Source organism: Zeugodacus cucurbitae, chromosome 2 (genome assembly GCF_028554725.1).
Source record: "Zeugodacus cucurbitae isolate PBARC_wt_2022May chromosome 2, idZeuCucr1.2, whole genome shotgun sequence".
NCBI lineage: Eukaryota > Metazoa > Arthropoda > Insecta > Diptera > Tephritidae > Zeugodacus > Zeugodacus cucurbitae.
The window spans coordinates 69,031,181-69,053,521 of NC_071667.1; the positions used below are offsets into that span (position 1 = coordinate 69,031,181).

General features: G+C 36.6%; 1 protein-coding gene across 3 annotated transcripts in view; it reads left to right on the forward strand.

Annotated features, from left to right (window-relative positions):
• Positions 1–22,341, forward strand: part of LOC128922338 (O-acyltransferase like protein-like) — a 177,703-nt gene that overhangs the window by 29,709 nt on the left and 125,653 nt on the right. For all 3 annotated transcript variants that reach the window (XR_008471579.1, XR_008471578.1, XR_008471577.1), the window contains exon 2: positions 6,739–6,795. The gene's annotated coding sequence lies outside the window, so the exon portion shown is untranslated. The remainder of the gene's footprint in view (positions 1–6,738; positions 6,796–22,341) is intronic.

The window sequence follows — 22,341 nt, forward strand, 5'->3', positions numbered from 1 at the left end:
TTCAACCGAAATCGATCATGTCAGAGGGTGTAGCTATAATGAATGCAATTTGATTACTGTCAGTTTGACAGACAAGTACTTTACATTACAAATATGTGCATACATATATGAGAGTGATTGATTTGGCGAAATTTGAGGAAATTCTATACTTTTTCGCCAACACGAGCATGAATAATGCACAATAAGGTTGTTGACATTTGGCGCAAGAGAACTGTCAGAAGTGTGCCACACAACGAATTGCTAATTCAAATAAACATACATACATATAGGCGTTTAAATGCATTTATAAAGCATTTTACACATATGTAATTGCACATGCACAACTCATACACTCATAAATATTTTCTAATGCATTCAATTCATTAAATTCACTTTCAAGTATTTGTTTATTACGATTTGCTGCCGAAAGGCACGCATATCGATTTTCGACCTCGAAACATTACTTAGAATTCGATCGTGCAAAGGGTCGTCGAAAGACCGTTATGGTTGCTGCCGAAAAGGGTGAGTCACCAGCACCAAGCATTAGTAGGGGTGCAACGAGGTCGCCGCCACCACCAGCACCACCAATGCAAGGGCTCGCCGCCACTAGCAACAACAAGCATAAAAACAAAACATCAAAAAGCCACCTTTTATTTTCGAAGAACGAAAGTGCCGCAGCCGCTGCCACCGCCGTTGAGGGTGGACGACCAACAAACAACTGGTGTAGCTACGCGACCGCCGCCGCAAGTCGCGCCTTTTCCAACAAATTGCAGCCATACAATTCGCTACAGGCTGCAAAGTCAACCCCATGCAACTAAATTTAGATCAACACCAACAATTTTGGACTGTCTGTGTCCGTGTGCGTGGCATATGAATATTAATTTCATGAAATTATCAAGAAGAGGGGGAGCGAAGCTAACAAGTCATGCCTTAAACTGCCAGCATAAATATATAGACACTCACATGTACTTAATAAAACTTGCATATGCAGCCTTGAACGTTGGTGCCTTATGGCGTTCCGCTTTTACTTGCAAGGCGCATGCGTGGCAAGTCCACCAACCAAGCAATGTGCTTTGGCGCAGTCGTGCGTGGCTGCGCCACGGCATGACCATCTGGTGCAACCGTTACAAAGTCATGGCGGCATTACTCAATACACCACAGGCGCACACACACACATGCCACCGAAGAAATAAACAAATTTAATTTAATGCTGATTAATTTCAAGGATAATATTTGATACAAATCGCTAAGTGGCTTACGAAATGGCTTCTTACTTGTTCTTACTCGTTAAGGGAGCGACCATAAGCACAAGCTGCGGCCGTAGAAGTGTGTTGATATATCATTATAATGACTTTGCGTTGAATATTTGAATACAGTCGCTTAATTCAATAATTTACGAGTAAATACATACATACTTACTATAATATTCTATAAAACTCAGTGCTGTTGTCTAAGCAGTGCGTATCGCACTTTTATTAAGCCTTTGGCTGAGCAATTAGTGGCGTCTTCAATATGCGTCGATAAAATACGCGACAACAATATGAAATAATGGTTATGGCAATGTGTCTTCCACTTCATTCATCACCATAAGTGCTGAAGCACAAGTGTTCAACAGCAGCAGCAACAGCAACACCAAACCCATCAACAGCATCCGAAGCTCACATGTGTTTTACTCTTCTTCAACTCTTCTTACTCGTCCGACAATTTGTTTTCGTTATTACCAGTGTTCTATAAGCTTCAACGGGGTATAATATGTTTTAAAATAATTTGTTATACTTCCTTCCACATTTTCTAGTTCCTTTTCAATCAATTTGATTACTCCCAGAAGATCCAAAGAAAGATCTCAACATATACATAACAATGATAGGAGGTATTAATGTTAATAGGACCCATTTTCCTGTTTTTCGAAGAGTTTGTTCAAGATCAGGACGGTCATGATCGAAATTTCGTTTTGATTTCCGATTTCCTATTTCATCCTATGAATCTTATCTTAGCATGTATCTGGTATTCAACAGATCTTTAAAGCATCGAACATTTTGCATTATTTGTCCTTAAAGGAAAGATTTAATCTTTATCGGCCTTTCCGAGTTGTAGTCGAATTTGAGTTTCTCCATCTTCAAGGACAGCTATTACTATACTATTGTACATTCAATATTTAATCATGGATATGATAACACTATACGGCAAAATTGATCGGATGGACGATGGATCAAAGTTAGATCTTCGAAAAAAATAAAAAAATTTACATTTCGGAAAATACTGGACCCCTTATATGTACACCATTCAATTAAGAGGAAAATGTAGATTAAATGCATGTTTTGAACTTTTTAGTAACTACATACATATATACTGAAATTAATAATTATATTAAAAAAAATCTTTTTACGAACTTCGAAGTCAAAAATTTCGATTTTGGAGGCTAACTTCGAAAATCGGAGAATATAGTTTTTTTTATTTATGTATCAATCTCCCGGAAAAATTAGTTTGATCCAATACCCAGCTGAGTTTTGTACAGTGTAATGCACGAAATTGGTCGAGATGTCTTGAAGCATTATTAATCCATTACCAAAATAATCGGGTCTCTGATTTATATTCAGTCAAGGTCCTGGACTTTTAGATTTTATGTTCACCTTTATACTTAGAAGTTCGAATTATTCTTCTATCCTTTTAAATATTGTTTTCAATATCATTTTCATATTTAACATAAATGTATTCATTAAACGTACCCTGGGTATAAAAGTTCCGCCCCAACCACACTTAGTATCTCCTTACTTATTTATTATTATTTTTGATTGCTCATAAGAAACGTGCCTGAGCTGATGAGTAATCAACGGAACCATCATATTTTCATACGCATTTCCAACAGTTCATAAATAAATGTACTCAAGAGGCAGTGCTCCCCTTTTTACGAGTACAATAAGTCGTACATACTATATCGTTGAAGGGTACATGTGTTTGGGAAATAGTTGTCATGGCAGTGAGGAAGCTGTTTTATCGTTCGATTTATGAGAAATATTATGTTATATACTCATACATTGATATTTATGTATATATCTAAAAGATCTAAAAATAAATCAATTTATATGTGAGTGTCGATAGAGAAGGTTGTTGTAGTGTTTAGCATCGTAAGGAGAGTCGGAATATCGATTTCATACAAAGAAGCGCTTTCTTCAGAACTTCAGAATTGCACAAAATGTAGTTCAGTCATTTTTGAAAATAAATAGTAGTAATACTCCTAGGCCACAGCACTTGTTGCTGCGCATCTTTTACGTCGCATACTTCCTTGTACCCACACACCTTATACTGATATACAAAGAAATTTAAGCATATATTTTTTTGCCTATGAAAGCACTCATTCAAGGCTATGCCCCAGTTTATATCGTAACGTACAAACATATGTTTATCCATGGCTCTTATTTCGGCATTGTTAAGCGGCGCTTTATTGTATTGAATCGTTTTTTTTATTTGGAGCTTTCAATGGTGCTATTTTTTCCATTTGACATCCAATAACCCAGAGCATCGCCTCACAATGCTGTGGTACGGGTACAAAGACTCGGACTAGTTTTTTTCATAGTTGAGAAATAGAAATGGTGCCACTTGTGTTTTTTCGTGTTTTTTTTCTTTGTATGAACTCCCCCATTTGATTAACTGTGGAATTTATTTTGCTATGATTAATACGCACAATTTAAGAGCTTTAATGGAATTGTGCAATATCAAAAACGGTTACAAATTCTTCTATTAAAGAGATAATGATGAGAAACATTTTTAATTAGAGCTTTTGTCGTTAAATGATGCGGTTATATAATTTATTATCTGAACAGTTTTATAAACAATATTTTTACTGTAATTAATATTTAACGATACACGCTTGAGCTAGTTTATATAATGAGTCTTCGATGTGTCACTTCTCGAATACTTTATTTAAGCTATGACCTCTGTAACATTGATCCCGTTAAATTTAAGACAAAATCATAAGTGTATGGATACCTCATTCTGTAACCTCATATTTATAATAGTTGTTTGCGCGATTTGCCATAAAGTGCTTGAACTATATCACTGAATCTGGACAAAGTTCTCTAGTTCGTGTTATTATTCTCAGAATGTTTTCCCAAGCATATGTAGGATTCTTGAATCATATGATACAAGAATGTTTCCACCTGGAGGACATAATATTAATTCTGTATATTCATTGATAGTAAGTAGTCTTATTAACATAGACCCTAACATAACCAAAAATTCTATTTACGATTCTTGATGAATTAGTACACTTTGAAATTATCTTTATAATGTGTTATGGAAAGAAATAAATCGTTAAAATTAAAATAATCTATTTCATTTAAATGAACAGTGAGACAGGGGAACAAATAGTAACCTGTTGTAATTTACGCTGAACAGTATCTAGTACTTACATTTATTCTACATAAAGGAACTCTTCGCGGTTCCCTCAATAAGGTTAATCTTTTCTTAGTCATAGGGGTTCGGGATTGCGAGATCTAGGCAAACATTTTTTTGGATCTTACTTTTTTGTACCTTCTCTCTAATTAGTGGATACAGAAATAAAAAAAAACCTCTGCAGATTTGTGGTAGCTTCAAAACGCTTTGTCGATTCGTAAATGTAAGTGAGGATTTAACACTTTTGGCATCTCAAAGAACTGTCATCAATAGTCTAAGTCAAGGGTTTCTTCTTGTGGGGACTAACCTAACCTTGAATGAACAATGATAGAATATCACATTGGGTCACGACATTAATTATTTAGATACCATGAAGCAACTAATTATATCATGGACCCCTCGACCGATGTTTTGATAATTTGACTTTAAACTTTCTGGTCTTAAAGCTGGAAGTACAATTCTAGTGAAAGCGAAAACTTTACTCAAATTGATTACTAAAAAGCTTAAAGCTTTCTTTTTGAACTATATAGAAAGTTGAAAATACATTTTCTAGAACCATTTAGGTTTACAAAATACCTAGCCTCAATATTTATAGACATACTCAAAACAGCCTACCAACATACATGGGTAACAACAAAACAAGTCAATAAAAGCTAAGAAAAGTAGCGTCTCGTAAACAAGTTAACACCTCTGGGCCATTCACGAGCATTGTTTTTATTCTTAGCCGATGATTAACAGCGGCCTTTCGCTAGAATCGCGTTCGGTGAGAGCCTCGCACTTTACGTACAATAGATGTTCTACGAAAGGCAATAATTAAGTGAGCTAAGTTGGCCTTTAGTGTAATGAAGATAAACAGGGATATACATATGTATATATTTACTAGTTATATATAGTATAGTATATAAACAAATATTTCGAGCATGACTGATTTTGCGCTCAATACAGGACATTAATACATGCACATATGCGTGGTTACTTAGTTCTTACATGTATAATATGCATGTATATACTTATGTATCTGTGCAATTCAAGGTAATGCAAAATATATATGAGTATACAATACAACAAAAACAAAAATGCAATTATATGGCCATACACACGATCTTCACGGGAATTTTCATGCAACACTTTGCATAATGGAATTCATTAACATAAATAAGACTAACACTAGCAACGGGTGAACACAAACAAAATGTTGAGGTAGCAGAGGCACACACATACATATATATATGTATGTTTGTATGTATGCAATATTAGCGAAAAAGGATAACAACGTGTCAGCATGTGATGCCTGCAGAACAAAGGTGTGGCATTGGCAACTTGCCGCTACATACGCGGCATGCAACACAGCGCGTCCGTATGAACATATGTGTGTATGGGTATGTTAATATTTACATGACTGCAACTGTGTCTCGAGGAATGTAACAAGCCTTTTTCGCCTGTTGTTAGTTCTTTAATCGATTCTACCGCCAAACAAAATAATCTCATAGCGAGGTCGATAGCTAGGAGAACTTGAATGCCAGTGATGCTTGTTGATGTACTATGTTTGTATGAGTGTGTGTCTGTAAGGTAGGGTGCTGTTGCCCAAAAACGAGGTTGAGTTAGGTGAGAAAAAGGCGTAAATGCACTTAGGCACCCATATATGGAAATAGAGATGCGCTTGCACTTAAGAGCTGCCCTGTAGGAAATGAACGATTTGTATTAGAAGAAATGTTATCCTTTGGAATGTAATAAAATCTATTTCGGTCCAAGCTGGACTGTCGAGAGACGTAACCTACATATCGAATAAAATGTTGGAATTTTTAACAACAACAACTACAAAAACTTCTTTTATGTACCTAAATAAATCTTGGTCAGCAGATTATTATCAACGTCTTACACCGAAAGTTCGCTAAAACTAGCTCTTGCCACACAAGAAAGCCTTACTTCTGTGCTTCGAAAGATTTTCGGCATTAAAAGCTTTTAGGAATTAAAAAGCTTTTAGGCCTTAAAAGCTTCTAAGCATTAAAAATCTTCTTGGTATTCAATTTGGTTAAAAATTATTCTCTTATTTCGAGCGAATCTTATTAATCACAATATCTACTGTTATGAAAACTGATATGTTGTAAAAGCTACATAGCTTGGATTACCGATACATCAAAGAATTTGGTACTACTTCGTGGTCTGAAGATCACATTATTGCAAAAATTTAAAAAAATTCGAGTTACGAATTGCATTTTTCAAAAATTTCCTACAGGGTCCTCATAGGTATATGCAAATACATTTCATATTCACATTTAGACATGTTTTTTTTTCTTTCTTACATTTCATACACACTGACACTTCTTTTGATTTTTTTTTTGTTATTTCAATTTTTTTTATTTAAAGGTGACTGCAACTGGGACAGTGATCTTCACACGGCAGCAACCGGCGAAATCAATGCAAGTAAGTGCCTCAGTGTGTTTGTTGTTATTGTAGCGACAGCGTTATGTGTAAGATGAGGGTTATTGTAAGGAAATGGGATAAGGAAGCAAACAACAACAAAAAAAAGCAACTTCTCCCAGCAGCCAAGGTCGTAACGGTGGCATCAAAGGCAAAAAATGGGGTGGTGCAAGAAACTGGTCTGCGGCACAACTTACAAATGTGAAATCCAAACGATTACTATGCAAATATTATTAGTGTTTTTTTGTTTATCTCAGTGTCGTGCATAATTACTTGTACCATAGTATACAGCTGCAAAGATAACCGCAGTTTAAAGACGCTTCTTCACGTTAGATATGTAAAGCAGAACAAGCATTTTGAAGAAACTTGGGAAAATTCGACAATTTCCACAAGTCATCAAGAAAACATGTAGCATCCTTGCAGCAGGCCTCACACTCTACTCTTCAAAGTTATGATAATAATTTCGTGGCACTTCGGCTGCAGTGCATTGTGCGTTGCTTTTGAATATTTAATGAAACAATAAACCAACTCAAAAGCCACTCAGTCATCTTGTCCGACACAAAAGCGACAGCGTTCAACCAGTTTTCATACCAACACACATGCAACTCTGTGTTTCCATACTAGCTTGTCGCTGTCAGAAGACAATCCAGCAAACAAGCAGAAAATAATGTACTCCAATCACTGAAAACGCAGTTTCATAAATTTTCTGTTCGGTTAAAGTGGGGGAAAACTGTTTTTTTTTTCTTCTTTTAATTGAACATTACATTTTTTCCACTTTTTTGAGCTACGCTTTAACCCATTACCCTCGTCATTTGAGTTTTCTCGCTCCCCCATTGTTTACCCTTATTTCGTACATTGTTTCGTTTAACGTTCATAATTTTCCTATAATAACTGCATTTTTCCACTGCGCTTGCTTTTTTGCTTTTTTCCCCAATCAACACTACTTTTTTTCGAAGATTTTATTGTATTCTTGATTTTTTCCACTTCAAATTTTTTATTTGATTCTCTTGTCAGCTATAAAGTTACACACAAAACGTCGTGATTTTCAACTTTTCCCCTTTTTCTTTTGCTTTTTGCTTTTACTTTTCTTACATCGCAAACGGTGTGTTTCTTTGAGGGGTGCATTGTGTAGGGAAATACAAAAAGCGGCATAAAAAACTGTAAAAGAATGCATTAAACGTCACAGTTTTCGTTGTAACTGATATAACGACAAAGTTTTTGTATTGTCTGCCTGCGCTTACCCACCCATTTTTCCACAATTTCTCACCTCTTTTGTAATCTTTTTTTTTCTTATTTCTATCCATTTATTTTTTATTTATTTTTTTTTGTGGAAATTAGCTTAGCAAAACGATTTTTGGTGTTAAAAAACAGTTAAACGCGCAATAACTGTTGTTGTTTTTTTTTACCTAAAATTGATTTTTTTGCCATAATTATTCATTACCCTTAACAGCCGCTATTTGTTAAGCTTTTCTTATTTTTTTTCTTCGAACAAGTCTAAACCCTTTTTTGTACACTTTTTTTCTCCTTTTACTATAAGATTTCATAATCTTTTATTTTCCTAAAAAAATGTGTATTATCCCATTTTTGGGTACATTTTTTGTATCACAATTACAAGCGTTTTCCTTCGGGCCATTTTTTAAGAAAAAAAGATCTTTAAAGCAAATAAATTTACGGGAAAATTTTTAATGAGTTTCATAGTGTTCTCTCCCTTGGTGGTTCAATTTAGTAGAAACTGAGCTGTAATTTAATCTAGAGGCATTTCTAATCTCCGGGATTACTTATACTGTTTTGGGTGAAAATAATCTGGTAGAGCTTTTATGTAAATACTTCATATGATAATATGAATTTTAAATCGCTAAATTTGCATATGAAACTCTTAATTTAAAAGTATTCAGTATTTTGTTTATTTTTCTAAGAAAAAATGTGTTCAAAAATTTTTTTTTATTCTATATACTGAATTTAAGTTAAATGAATTTGTTATACAAACTGAAAGTCACGAAGCTTTTGAGCTTTCTCTTAATGAAAGTATTTATATTTAGACATTAATCTCTTATTCTGAAAACTCAACCTCATAGTACAATATAAACATAGTGTACTTGAGAAACCCTTTTTGAAAACTTGTGAGTCCATCGGTTTTTGAAAGAAGTCAATTATTAGAAGCGGAAACGATGAAAGGCGATTGCAAAATAATCCATGGTTTAGGTTAAAGGGCTGATCCCATGGATCCCACTTGGAGAGCTAAAATCGCCCGTCCTTGATATCACGAACTACTAACTATAAATACCCAATATCTTCGAGCTAATCTATCCGGTTCGCCAAAACTATCACTACCAAGATATTTCAGCCTAAATCTGGCGAAAGCTGGACATCGAAGGAAAAAGTGTTGTGATGTTTCAATCTCGTCATTAATGCTAAGTCTTACGGCATGTGAGACCATTGGACAGTGTCCAGTAAAGACCTTCCATTGCTTAGGGCTGAACCTTGCTAAGGGCAAGTATGTCAATGAACCTCTTACATGAAAAAATAAAGGTCTGCAGTACTTGTATTAAATTCTGGAAAGGATTTTAAACAGAGAACTATGATACAATATATTTCCATCTAACTTAATGAGTTAACTTTTTTTATAACCTTTTTATGCTGTTCTAATAATGGAATTAGATCACAGACTCCAAACTTTACAAGGAAGTAATATTGGTAAAGAATTTCGTCGAATTATTTCAAGTTATATTTTCGTGCAAGACGTCTTAGCTTGCTAGATCTTAAATATCCAAAAAAAATTGTATCCGATTCTTTATATGAAGGTAAAAATATATAGTACCATCCGATAATATAAACACTGTACTGAGGGACGTTCAGCCAACTTCGTATTAACTTCGGATCGTTCCGTTATAAACTTTTATATCACTTAAGCCTGGAATTATTGAATTATTCAAGAATTTGGTACAGTGCTAAGTAAGAGATAATGCTGAATTCCATAACAAAAACTGTCTTAAGACATTGAGTATAGATCGCAAAGAAGACTATTATGCATAAAATTTTATGATTCAGCTAATGTCAATTCCGGCAAGTTCGCTTGTTACGTCAAAGGTAGAACTACCCGGATGCTTCAACCTCAATATTGCGAATGCTGCGCAGTGGAGGATCGCATCGCCTTCCTCCAAACGTCAATTGCAGTTCGCGTTTGGCAGGCTTTATAGCATGATTGTGGAGTTCATACGCTCTGCAGTTCTCAGCAATTTCTGTATGACCCGGCATCCATGTCAATTAGAGATGTTAACACTCATAGACAATTCTTGAGCTAATGAACCGAATCACAGCTGATATTCAAAACAATTCGGAAGGTTCGTGAGTTCATTCATTTCACGACTATCCATACTAAAACTCTAATAAATCTAACAAATAAATAAAACTTTAAATTATATCATTCCATATAGTTTTTGAGGTACCGGCGAAGCTTCGTCTCCAAACTAGGGCTGAATGAGCAATTTTGTCTATACACAAATGGCTTCTTCATATGAAAAACCCTAAGCATGAGTTCAAAATTTCCAACTACAACTACCAGTGTAATTAACTGCCAACTAACGCATCTCCAACTGTTTCAGTTTGACTTTACGCCATACAACCTAACCTCACCGGTGCCCATGATTGGCAATTACGCAGCGTTGCCTAACAGTCGGTGACTGCTAATATGCAAATTTTCCACAATCAACGCATATAAATCCAATTAACAGCTAGACAAGAAACGGTGCATTGTATGCATATTAGCCGCCTGGCTTAACCCCCTTAAGACTCCAACAACAAATACAATGCAATAAAATGAAAATAAAAGAAATAAATCATTGCCGTTGGCAGCGAAAAAGGAAATTTCGAAAAAACATATTTTCAACTTTCGAAATATTTGTTTTTTTTTTTTGCATAACAATGGCAAGTGATCGATAGCAAAAGAGTGCGGGACAATGGCGCAATTTTTCAAGTGTGTCAAAAATACCCTCTTAACCTTAATTGAAGCACAGTTTTGTTTTGAAAAATTTTCATTATTACATGCAACACTTGCATGTGGCTTTCCGCGAATGTAAATAAACGCGTATAAATCACCAACGGTGAAAAGTTTGCGCAGCACGTGATCTTGCCACCAAATGTGGCAGCAGCAGCAGTGGCATTCAATGGCGTTGAAATGGAAATTTTTTATTGTTGTTGTATTAGGAAAATGCTAACTCATAAAGGTTAGAGAACGAACGGTGTTGTTGTTGTAAGCTACATGCTAATGCGCGGAAATCGGCAGAAAATTCACAGTTACTAATGCAAAAACGATTGAACGGCTTGCAAATGTAACAGTTTGTCAGTGAGTTGGGTCACCAGTGAATTTGTATGAACTACAACCTCTGTAAAGCGCCTAATACTGTGCTGAATGGTGCACCCAACGCACCTTCGTCGTGCCTTAAATTACTGAAATTATGCATTCATCTATTATTTATTGATTTCCATACTTCAGCTATGCGGCGTCTTTGTCGCTATCTACAATAATTCTTTTTTCAATAATGCATACATACATACGCTGTGCTTTCTTTCTGTCGTCTAGAATGCTTTCGTCGTGCAATTCCCACCACCCCGACAGCATCTCTCATCATTTTCGGCAATCTGTCTTGGTACTAACCACCAACTTTGCTGCAACGAAATATTTTTGCGGTAGTGCTTCGATTACTCTGCTGAAACCCCCTCCATACCCCCTTCTACCATCCAATAACTATGAAGGGTTAATCCAAACGACACGAACGAGTGCACACGATTCGCAAATGCGGTGTGCAATGAAGCGCGCAAAAACGAGCACCGGCGCAAGTCTAAACTAACACCTCGAGAGACGAGACGAGACGTGCCGAAGAAGTGCATAACATCAATTTGCGCTCAATCGATACTTTGATCTTTACTTCCGCTACAACGGAAGAAAGTGGATTTTCCTTTCAAATGCTGCATGTGCCGCGGCGAAGGGTTAACGACCAGGTGAAAGGGTGCAGCGAACACAATGTGCGGAGGGAAAAGTGCCTCAAAGATTATTGATCGGAAATCTTTGAATGCTTCAGTTTTTTTTGAATGCTTGTGCGCGTTGGCTGCCTGGGGTTTTGTTTCTGTTTGTCGCAATTGATTTGCGGAGAAAGTGTCGATTGTGTGTTATGTAATTGTGCAAAAGAAAAAAAAATTAGGGAAACTTACAAATTTCGCGTAAGACGAGTCAAAGCACTATTTGCACACAGACTCACAGTGCTACCACCAATACCAACAAACATATGCAATCAATACTCGACGCAGACGCGGTAAGCCAAATATTCAAGCATGCAGCTTGGGTGTAAGTGCCGGCAAGGATCTCGCAAGCAAAAACGCAAAAATGACAATCACAAATTGATAACACATACAGATCAAGGTGTACCGTACACCATTTGCAGTGCAAATAATATCATCTATACATATGTATGTATGTATATGCATTAGCTAATATTATTTGCTAGGGCTGCAATGCACAAATCTTTGCAACTCATTTATTTATTTCTCAGGGGTTTGCGCAATTTCTTTCCTCTAATTCCCTGAATCAATAAATTTCACTTTCTTTGCGGATTTTACTTTCTCAGCGCAGCGCACATCTGCCGTCTATCAAAGTGCATTCTGCGCACAGGAAGATGTGCGCATGCGCATGTATACCTCAATGCCCGTATCTTCAATTGCGCAGTGACACTATTTATGTAGGCAAATTTAGGCAATGCGCAGCAAAATAAATTGCCCATTGTTAATTAAATAGTCTTAATACTTTATTGTTGCTGCAATTCAAAGTAGTCAAAAACAAGAATCACGAATTTTGGGTTTCGTTTGTTTCGGAGGAGTTAGTGTAACTGATTCTCTAAACAAATTTTGATTTTAACCTAACCTAACTTTATTATTTTTACTCAATATGGGCTGAAGGTAAAATAATATTGAATCCAATCCACTTAAAACTAACTCATTACTTTATATATTAGATTTGTTCTTTTAAAACAAGGGGGGGTGGGGTTTCAAAACCGTCACACTCGAAGACTGCATGTTCCAAGAATAACATTTGCTGACGGACGAGTATCTCTTATTTGCCAGCCGACTTCAGTGCTCAGTGAATCCTTTAAACAAAATAAATCGGAATGGATTCACCAAAACTCTGTCTTAGACTACTGTTACTCAAGCTCTTGGATCGGATTGATCATAATCCAGTCCTAACTAAATGGGGATCCATTTCGTGGTTCCCTACATTTTTTAAGAAAAAAACCCAGAAAATTCAAATTTAAAGGGCAATGCTTATTAGCATTTGAAAGAGCATTCTTAGGCATTTATTTTTTAAAAGTTATCTCTTTCAAATGTTGGCCGTGGCTACGTCTCAAATGACCCAACCGTTGAGTCCAATTTTAGATGATTAGTTCGATCATTTCGACTGGTAACTGGCGAATGATACGCGTGTTGTTTTGCCCAAGGCCTGCATCGTAGCGGGATTGTCCGCATAGATAGATGTATATATAGATATATATATATAAAACATGAAATTATCTGCTCACCGAAGAGTTCTCTGAATAAATCCATTGATTGAAGCGATGTGTGGGAAGAGGCGCCGTCTTGTTGAAACCAAATGTCGCCGAAATCACGAGCTTCAATTTCAGGCATCAAATAGTCGGTTATCACCGGCCCACAAACCACACCAAACCGTTATTGACCGTTTTTATTCGGTCAAATATTATCCAATACTGGGTCTGGGTCTCAAGATGGATGATGGTGTTGCGAATAGTACGCTCAGTAGGCCGATTATGTTGACCATAAGTTGGACAAAGCGCGCGAAACACATTCCTTACAGAACGTGAATTTTCATAAAAAGGTGGAATAATTTGTAAACGTTGTTCAGACGTAAGTCTTTCCATGATAAAATGCCAAACAATACTGAACGAAAATAAGATGATAGGTTATTGGTTATAGGAAAAAGTACCTAGACTTGGATCACACTTTATGAGATATGACTGTCTCTGCCCACCTGTGAGCAGATTTTTCTTGGCATAATCCGAATATCAGAGTTCAGACTCTGTCGGTTCTCTCTTAGCATTTCGGGTTTTGTTTGTAACGAAATACGTCAGTCTAATAAAAATCATTTACGTTGATTAACACTCTCTCTCTCGTTCGATTTTTTCATCCTTATATATAAAAGCTTTTAAAAAACTCAAGTCCTCAATTATTATTTGCCCATAACCATTTTCATAGACATACATACATATATTGAAATTAATAAATGAACTATTTTCACTGCTTTACTTAATACTTGATGCAGTAACATTCTTGCTTCTATTGTTATCTTTTGTAAAACCAGTTAGATTCATTTCCCATAATAGATGTCCACGCGTATATAGCTTTCCAGTCATAGTAAATGTGACATTTGGCAGATAGATTGGGTACATATCAGTGATATCTAATAGCTCTAATTTAAACGGGTGATGCTAAAAAAACAAAAAAAAAATCATATATGTATGTGTTAAAAATATATGCATTATTTACTATAACTGACTTCGATTCGTCTAGATTTGGAAATTGCGTGAAGCGAACAATGAAGTCTCGTGCGAAATCAATGTACACAGCATATTACCAAGAGAACGTAACTAGACGTGGCGAATCGAAGACAGCTAACATATTTGATTTAAACACTTACCGGTGGAATTGGACAGGTTTGCAGAAAACTTTGTGAACGCATCAAACCTTTTCGAATTCAAGTAAACGATTATTTTTATATTTCGATTTCAGAAATTTGCAACCGTCCAGTTTCATATAGAAAATACGCGCTTGTTTGTTAGATAGTCGATCCAAATCGATACTCATCTCAGCTTCTATAAAATGCATCTCACCATAAAATCCAAAAGTTCCATTCAGTTTATTAATACCATCGTGTTCTACCAATAATATTTCAAGAAATTCCACAAGAGTTGGATCTACAACCCTATAAGTAGTTCCAGTCAATGTTATCGGCGACTGAGAACATTCGATTAAAATTTATAAATTTAGTATTATTTAAATAGTTATGTTTCGTTTCAAACTTGCCTACCACCGTATATTTTATGTTGCACTGATAAAGGATCAGGATCTTAAATAGTAATACAAATATTATGGTTCCCTGCTCGGTTAACATTTTTGCAGCGGAAATATTGACCGTACTATATTACAGCGCAAACGGAAGTACCCCTGTTAAGAAATTTGAAAACTATTATAAATTGAAATTTTCCGCTTGAAAAATTATTTTAATTTACATGAGCCAATATGATAATTATCGAGCTATATTTAAATAGCGTAATTTTAGCGCACACGATATAGCCGAAGTATCATTTCAAAATTTGCATCCATTTTTGCATATGCTCAAGGTTACTGCAAATATAACAAGTATACTTATATATAATCCTCGATTTATGTATATGTTTAGAGATCCAATAGACTTAACAGACTTCAAAGGTATACTTCATACGGCCTGGCGACATGAGATGGGCGAAATCGGACCACAAAATGGCGAAAACCAAGAACATATTAAAAGCCATAAATAAAGTTATAAAAGTAAAATTTGGTACATAGGATCTCACTAGGAGGGGCATATTTGGAAGTACTTTTTTTTGGGAAAGTGGTCCCGTCCGATAGTTTTTTGTACATATCTCGGAAACTACTAAAGCTATATCAAACAAACTTCCAGGAGTCGTTTCGCTCAAGCACTTCCTTATACAATCTGGAAATGGAGGAAATCAGATTATAACCACGCCTATCTCCCATATAAAGTTTATTTTGAAAACAACTGAAGATGCTTTAATCCAGTAAGGTATGGTACAGGAGGGCTGTACTCAAAATTTGTATACAAAATTTGAAATGGGCGTGGCTGCACCTACTTATGGTCAAAAACTATTCGACCAATTTCAACGTAACATTTCCTTGGCATTGCAGAGCTAGAGTTTGAAAATGAGAGAAATCGGTTCACAATCACGCCTACTTTCTTTCTACCACAATTATAAAGCCCAGCTGTTAAGTGGGCGATTATCAATCTATAAATTAAGCTCTAGTGAAGATATCGAATTAAACTTTGCTGAAATATTGAGTTTCCAGTGTAGCATCACCCATCTTATAAGCATCGGACTATAACTTTTCAAGGCCCCAGATACCGAACATGTGGACCTCAGGGCTCGGTACAAATTTTTTTATCGAAAATATAAGTAAATCTCACAGATATACAAAAGAAATTTAGAGAATATGTTTTCCTTATAATAGTGTGGCTCTGTGCCAAAATCGGGTAATACTTCATGTAGCTAGCTAGTATACGAATTTTCAAAATTACGGTGGACTTTATACCGTATATATCGGTTAATATGTAAGATATATTAGCAAAATTAAGTGAGCGCATAGTCTTTGGAGGATTCAGGAATGACCTTAGCCCTCATATACATATATGAATTACTTTCGCTATTCTAGTGGACTTTATGTCGAATATATGGGTTACACCCAAACTTAACCCTTCCTTACTTGTTTTTTCTACGACCAGTAATTAGATAAAGCTTTAAGTTTATTATTTAATCCCATGAGAGATTAATGTCGATATTGTCTCAAATTGCCAAAAAAGAGTCCTCCCAAATGTCTACAAATATCAAACCATTTTGAAGAAAGGACAAGATCAATATTTGAGATGCTTCATTTATTACAATATTGTTTGTTTTATTTTATTTTGAATATCCCATTAGATCGATTTGACCATACAAGTGTCCTTTTTGATGCATCCTTAAGGTCGCCAGAAATGACACATTTGGCAAATAGCTTGTATAAACTGAACCTATATCTACCATATCCACCTTAAACAAATGATGCTGAAATATATAAATATATACAAATTTAGTTTATTCGTCATTATTAAATGTATCAGATTGATACTCACTGCTGGGAGTGGACACTTCTGTCGGAATGTTTTTGACTTTGTTAAGCTCTTGAGAATATGTCTGAGTAACTGATTATTGTTATATTTGCCATCCAAAAAATTGCAAAGATTTAGTTTTGTGTCTAAAAAGCGTGTTCTCTTATTGCGTGCTTGTTCCAGATCAATCGTCAAATTCGCTTCGACAAACCGGAATACAGTGCGTTGTGCGTAAGTACCATTTAGTCTCTTAATACCGTTGTGTTGAACCAATGAAAACTGCAAGTTTTCCACGACTTCGGTATCTCCAATTCTTGTACTAATTCCAGTGAAAGTAAATGCTGACTACAATGGAAATATAATCAGTACATTATAACGGGTGATTTTTTTGAGGTTAGGATTTTCATGCATTAGTATTTGACAGATCACGTGGGATTTCAGACATGGTGTCAAAGAGAAAGATGCTCAGTATGCTTTGACATTTCATCATGAATAGACTTACTAACGAGCAACGCTTGCAAATCATTGAATTTTATTACCAAAATCAGTGTTCGGTTCGAAATGTGAAATCCGCTTTTTTATCGACAAATTTTGTTCAGCGATGAGGCTCATTTCTGGTTGAATGGCTACGTAAATAAGCAAAATTGCCGCATTTGGGGTGAAGAGCAACCAGAAGCCGTTCAAGAACTGCCCATGCATCCCGAAAAATGCACTGTTTGGTGTGGTTTGTACGCTGGTGGAATCATTGGACCGTATTTTTTCAAAGATGCTGTTGGACGCAACGTTACGGTGAATGGCGATCGCTATCGTTCGATGCTAACAAACTTTTTGTTGCCAAAAATGGAAGAACTGAACTTGGTTGACATGTGGTTTCAACAAGATGGCGCTACATGCCACACAGCTCGCGATTCTATGGCCATTTTGAGGGAAAACTTCGGAGAACAATTCATCTCAAGAAATGGACCCGTAAGTTGGCCACCAAGATCATGCGATTTAACGCCTTTAGACTATTTTTTGTGGGGCTACGTCAAGTCTAAAGTCTACAGAAATAAGCCAGCAACTATTCCAGCTTTGGAAGACAACATTTCCGAAGAAATTCGGGCTATTCCGGCCGAAATGCTCGAAAAAGTTGCCCAAAATTGGACTTTCCGAATGGACCACCTAAGACGCAGCCGCGGTCAACATTTAAATGAAATTATCTTCAAAAAGTAAATGTCATGAACCAATCTAACGTTTCAAATAAAGAACCGATGAGATTTTGCAAATTTTATGCGTTTATAAAAAAGTTATCAAGCTCTTAAAAAATCACCCTTTAGTTGTGAAGATTTAACCTTAAAATACTTCAAAACTGTCTCACCACAATATGTGCTGCAGTAAAATGGTAGAAGACGATCCACTTAAATAAGTCTACAACCATTTTGAATTCCAAATTAATTGTAATTTCACGAGCACACGCGTTGATATAACGTTTACTTTGTTCTGAAGCTATGTACAACTAAAACTGGAATGCTTTCAAATTCAATATGAACAAGTCGCACTATTAAACAATTTCGTTTTACAATTTATATTTAATTATTTAATACCGAAAACGTGCTGAAATTACTCTAGGTTGTCAGTAACGGCATGTGGTATCACACCAAACGATCTGCGCTCGTTGATTCGACAGCTCGTCTAACTTTAAAACTTTTTTTTTTCGTATAGCGCTCACCACTCGGCAACCTCCGATTTCGGTATTTTGCGTTCTAAAAATTTATAAAGTCTACAAGTTTTATTCGGAGTTCGCATATATAAAATTTCTCGGTCAAACCTCTAACATAGTATAAATGGACTACAATTACAAACATATACTAAATACCTCCGTAATTGTACAATTATGGAATTAAATTATAGAAAATTATTCAATAATTATTGCAATTAGTTTGTGCCGATTGTATGCAATTTTAAAGATCAATATCCACATAAATCCATATTTCGAAAAGTTGTATATAGCAGAGCAATATATTCTAATATGTATACAGTATATAGAGAAAATTTAAGTGCGTAATCCCATTTGTGAGCTATGGTATGGACTTATTTATGGTATATGGATTATAAATATGTGATAGATTGAACTGGATACTTTGCAAAACGTCCATGCTTTAGAAAATAATAGCCTGTCTGTAGGTTTATAGAACTGAATAAAGTTCTAAGCTGTACTAAGATTAATTAACTCTACCACTTTTTAATTAGGAACCTCAATTGAAACCCGATATATCCATTTCGAGGTTCCCTATTTTTTTAAAGAAAAAAAGGAAGAAAATTCAATTTTAATGGGAAATGTTTATTATCATTCAAACGAACATTCTTTGGCATTTATTTTTTTTAAGATTATCTCTTCCAAATGTTGGCCGTGACGTCTCAGATGGTTGAGTCCAATTTCCGATAACTCGTTCAGCATTTCTACTCGTAACTGGCGATTGACACGCATGATGTTTTGCTCCAAAGCCTGAATCGAAGCGGGATTGTCCGCATAGATAGATATAGACTTTGCATATCCCCACGGGAAAAATTCTAACGATGTGATATCACACGATATTGGTGGCCAATCGACCTACCCAAAACATGAAATTATCAGCTCACCGAAGAGTTCTCTGAATAAATCCATTGATTGAAGCGATGTGTGGGAAGTGGCGCCGTCTTGTTGAAACCAAATGTCGCCGAGATCACGAGCTTCAATTTCTGGCATCAAATAGTCGGTTATCATGGCGCGATAACGGTCGCCATTGACGGTACCATTCTCAGCGGCATCATTTTTTGTAGATATATGGACCGATGATTATACCGGTCCACAAACCACACCAAACCGTTGTTGACCGTTTCTATTCGGTCAAATATTATGCAATACTGAATTCTGGGTCTCAAGATGGATGATGGTGTTGCGAATAGTACGCTTAGTCGGCCGATTATCTTGTGTTAACGGAATTCTTGTTTTTTGAAATTTCGTGATTCGTCTACATTTAAATTGACGCCCTTAAACAAGTCACCATTCGATATTATGCCAGCGCTTCTTCCAATCGTCGGAACAATCCTCAATTCGATTTTTGTGATAGTCGTTGGATCTTTCTGCAATACCTCTTGTTCAACGACGGCCATTTAAGGTTCTCTTTATTTTTGCAAATAGTTAAAAGTCAAGATTTAAACAAACGAGAATCACCAAGTTCATAAGAACACCTCTAACCTTAGCGACTGCTACAGACAAAGTAAGCCGTGAAAGTTTCAATTTTACAATTCCCGTTATTTCTTGAACACACCACGTATGAGCCTAGTAATAATTATTCTTGCGTTGTATAAACCACTAATCAAGGCAGCTGAAATAATATGTATTGAATATAAACAAAGATCCGTTTCGGGAAGTACGAACCTATAGTTCAGCACTAAAAATAGCAACAAATGCATATTTCAAGTGTGGGGATAAAAATAATGCAGTGTAAGATTTAATTAAACGCAACTCCCCCACCCTCCATTAAGTACACTTTATAGCCAGGCATACAGACAAACATATACGCTTGGTTGCGTATGTCATCACGGTGTTGATGATAAATTCCAGGACATATGTGTGGGGAAGACTTTCTTCGCACATACTGACATACACGCATACCAGTACGTACTCGGAAGCGCATGCGCGACTCCACCGCCCGCTAACAAGCAACGGCATGCAACAAAGTGATATTTCATTACTATTTATATATATATGTGTGTGTGTGTGTATGTTTGTATGATTGAAATCGGAAGTAAAAATAACTTCAAGTGAAACACAAAACACAAGGCGACTAACTGACTGACTGAGCTGCACAGGATTGCAGCCCCCATTCGAGCTGAGGTGCGAGTAAGGCAGCACAGAGACTTCCGGTTCTTGGTGAGCGCGTGCTCCAATATGAAAATCTCGAGCACAAACAAAAACAATTTAGAATTTCCTAATTGCTGCCACGCAAACAAAACAATCCACAAACCGGGCGTACAATCCACTTAAAATCTTACTGCCATGTGTGTTGTTGGTGCGGCGAAAGAGTTGCAACAGCAGTGCCGCGCATATCCGCTTTGTGTGTGCCACAGCCGCCTCGTAAATTAAAACGAAATTTAATTACAACAACGTACTGACAATTATAACGGTCATAAATTCCAACCGAATGCTGCCCCAGTTTACGTAAACTCGCAAACAATGGAAGTCAAAGGAAATTTATAAAGATACTTATTTGAAGTGTATAGCAAAACACAAAGCCAGCCACTATGCATACACCGCAGGCGCATTGAGTATGCTAAAGAAAAGCTATGTACTGGACAACCCTTCTCCTTTCATCCAGCAGCCCACATGAAAACTCACGTCTTAAGCGACTCCGATTCCTTTTGACTTAACCGCCATGCGAGCTTTTGTTTATCTATCTTTCATTAGCAGGTCAAGTAAGCGAATTACGCAGCATCAATTAGCGGGGAAAATCCTCATGAGGCCATACTAAATCAAAAAGAAAATAAAAATGTCCGCAAATGTCCATACAAAGAACCAAAAAGCGAAGCAACACAAAAGAGAAAGGATTTACAGCGAATTTACGAGCACGCTGATGTGATCTTAAATGCAAATTTGCATTGTGTAAGACTCAGCTCGGTCCGTCCGTCCGTCCATCCGTTCATCTAGTTGCGCGCATGCCCTACAAATGTCATGTATTGTCCTGCGGCAGGACAGCGTGCACACACTCGCCTTGGACAAAAGCATCCTTACGTGTAAAATGCGCGCCTTTGTTCGACCTTCATGCAACACATACGGACATCTACATATGTAGCCGAGGCGGTACCAAACAAAGTACCGTCCGTATGCAAATCCTATTTTCTTGCGTCTGCAGGCATAGAAAAAGGGAGTATGTAGACACAGCTCATTAGCCTTTGCTGTTGTTGTAAGTAAACAAGATCAACCAGGTGGACCGAACGGCACAAACAGCCTCTCAAATCAACACTATCTAGCGTTCGCTTTCCTTATTCCACGGCTGTCAAGTGACCCGGCCAGGCAGCTTCAAAGTGTCTGTGTCCCTTGAGAGGAGGACACTGATCGACGGCGTCGCATTATGGAAAATCCGCCAAATGGAAAATTAGCGGTATTAAGCGCGCCGTTGCAGAGTAACCAACAACAACAACCAAAACCAATCTTACAACATGCGTTTTTCATGATTTCGACCGGCCCATTTCGTGAAAGATACGTCAGCGAAGGGTTGTTACTTGCACTCGATGACCTTCGAGATTTTCTTCTCTTCATTTACTCTGCTTTACTTTAATTTACGATTATTTTTGTTTGTGTTTTTTGCTCGCTCAGGATCAGCAGCCACATTTTTGGTCCACACGCAGCACGTCAATTTCGCATCTTGAGCTGGCGTAATGTGCTGTCAGCCGTTGGGCGTTTTCCGTACCCTCGGCGACAGATCAAAATAAAGTGATTTTCCCGCAGGCAATAAGCACAAGCGCAGCAAAGGATGTCCATGAAAATATGTCTAAGAATGGAAATTGTCCTAATGTACATACAGACACACATTCACTTTAATCACAAATTCATCTTTTTTTTGCTTTGCCTCGCATCGGACGTGGGAAACTGTAACGCGATGCAA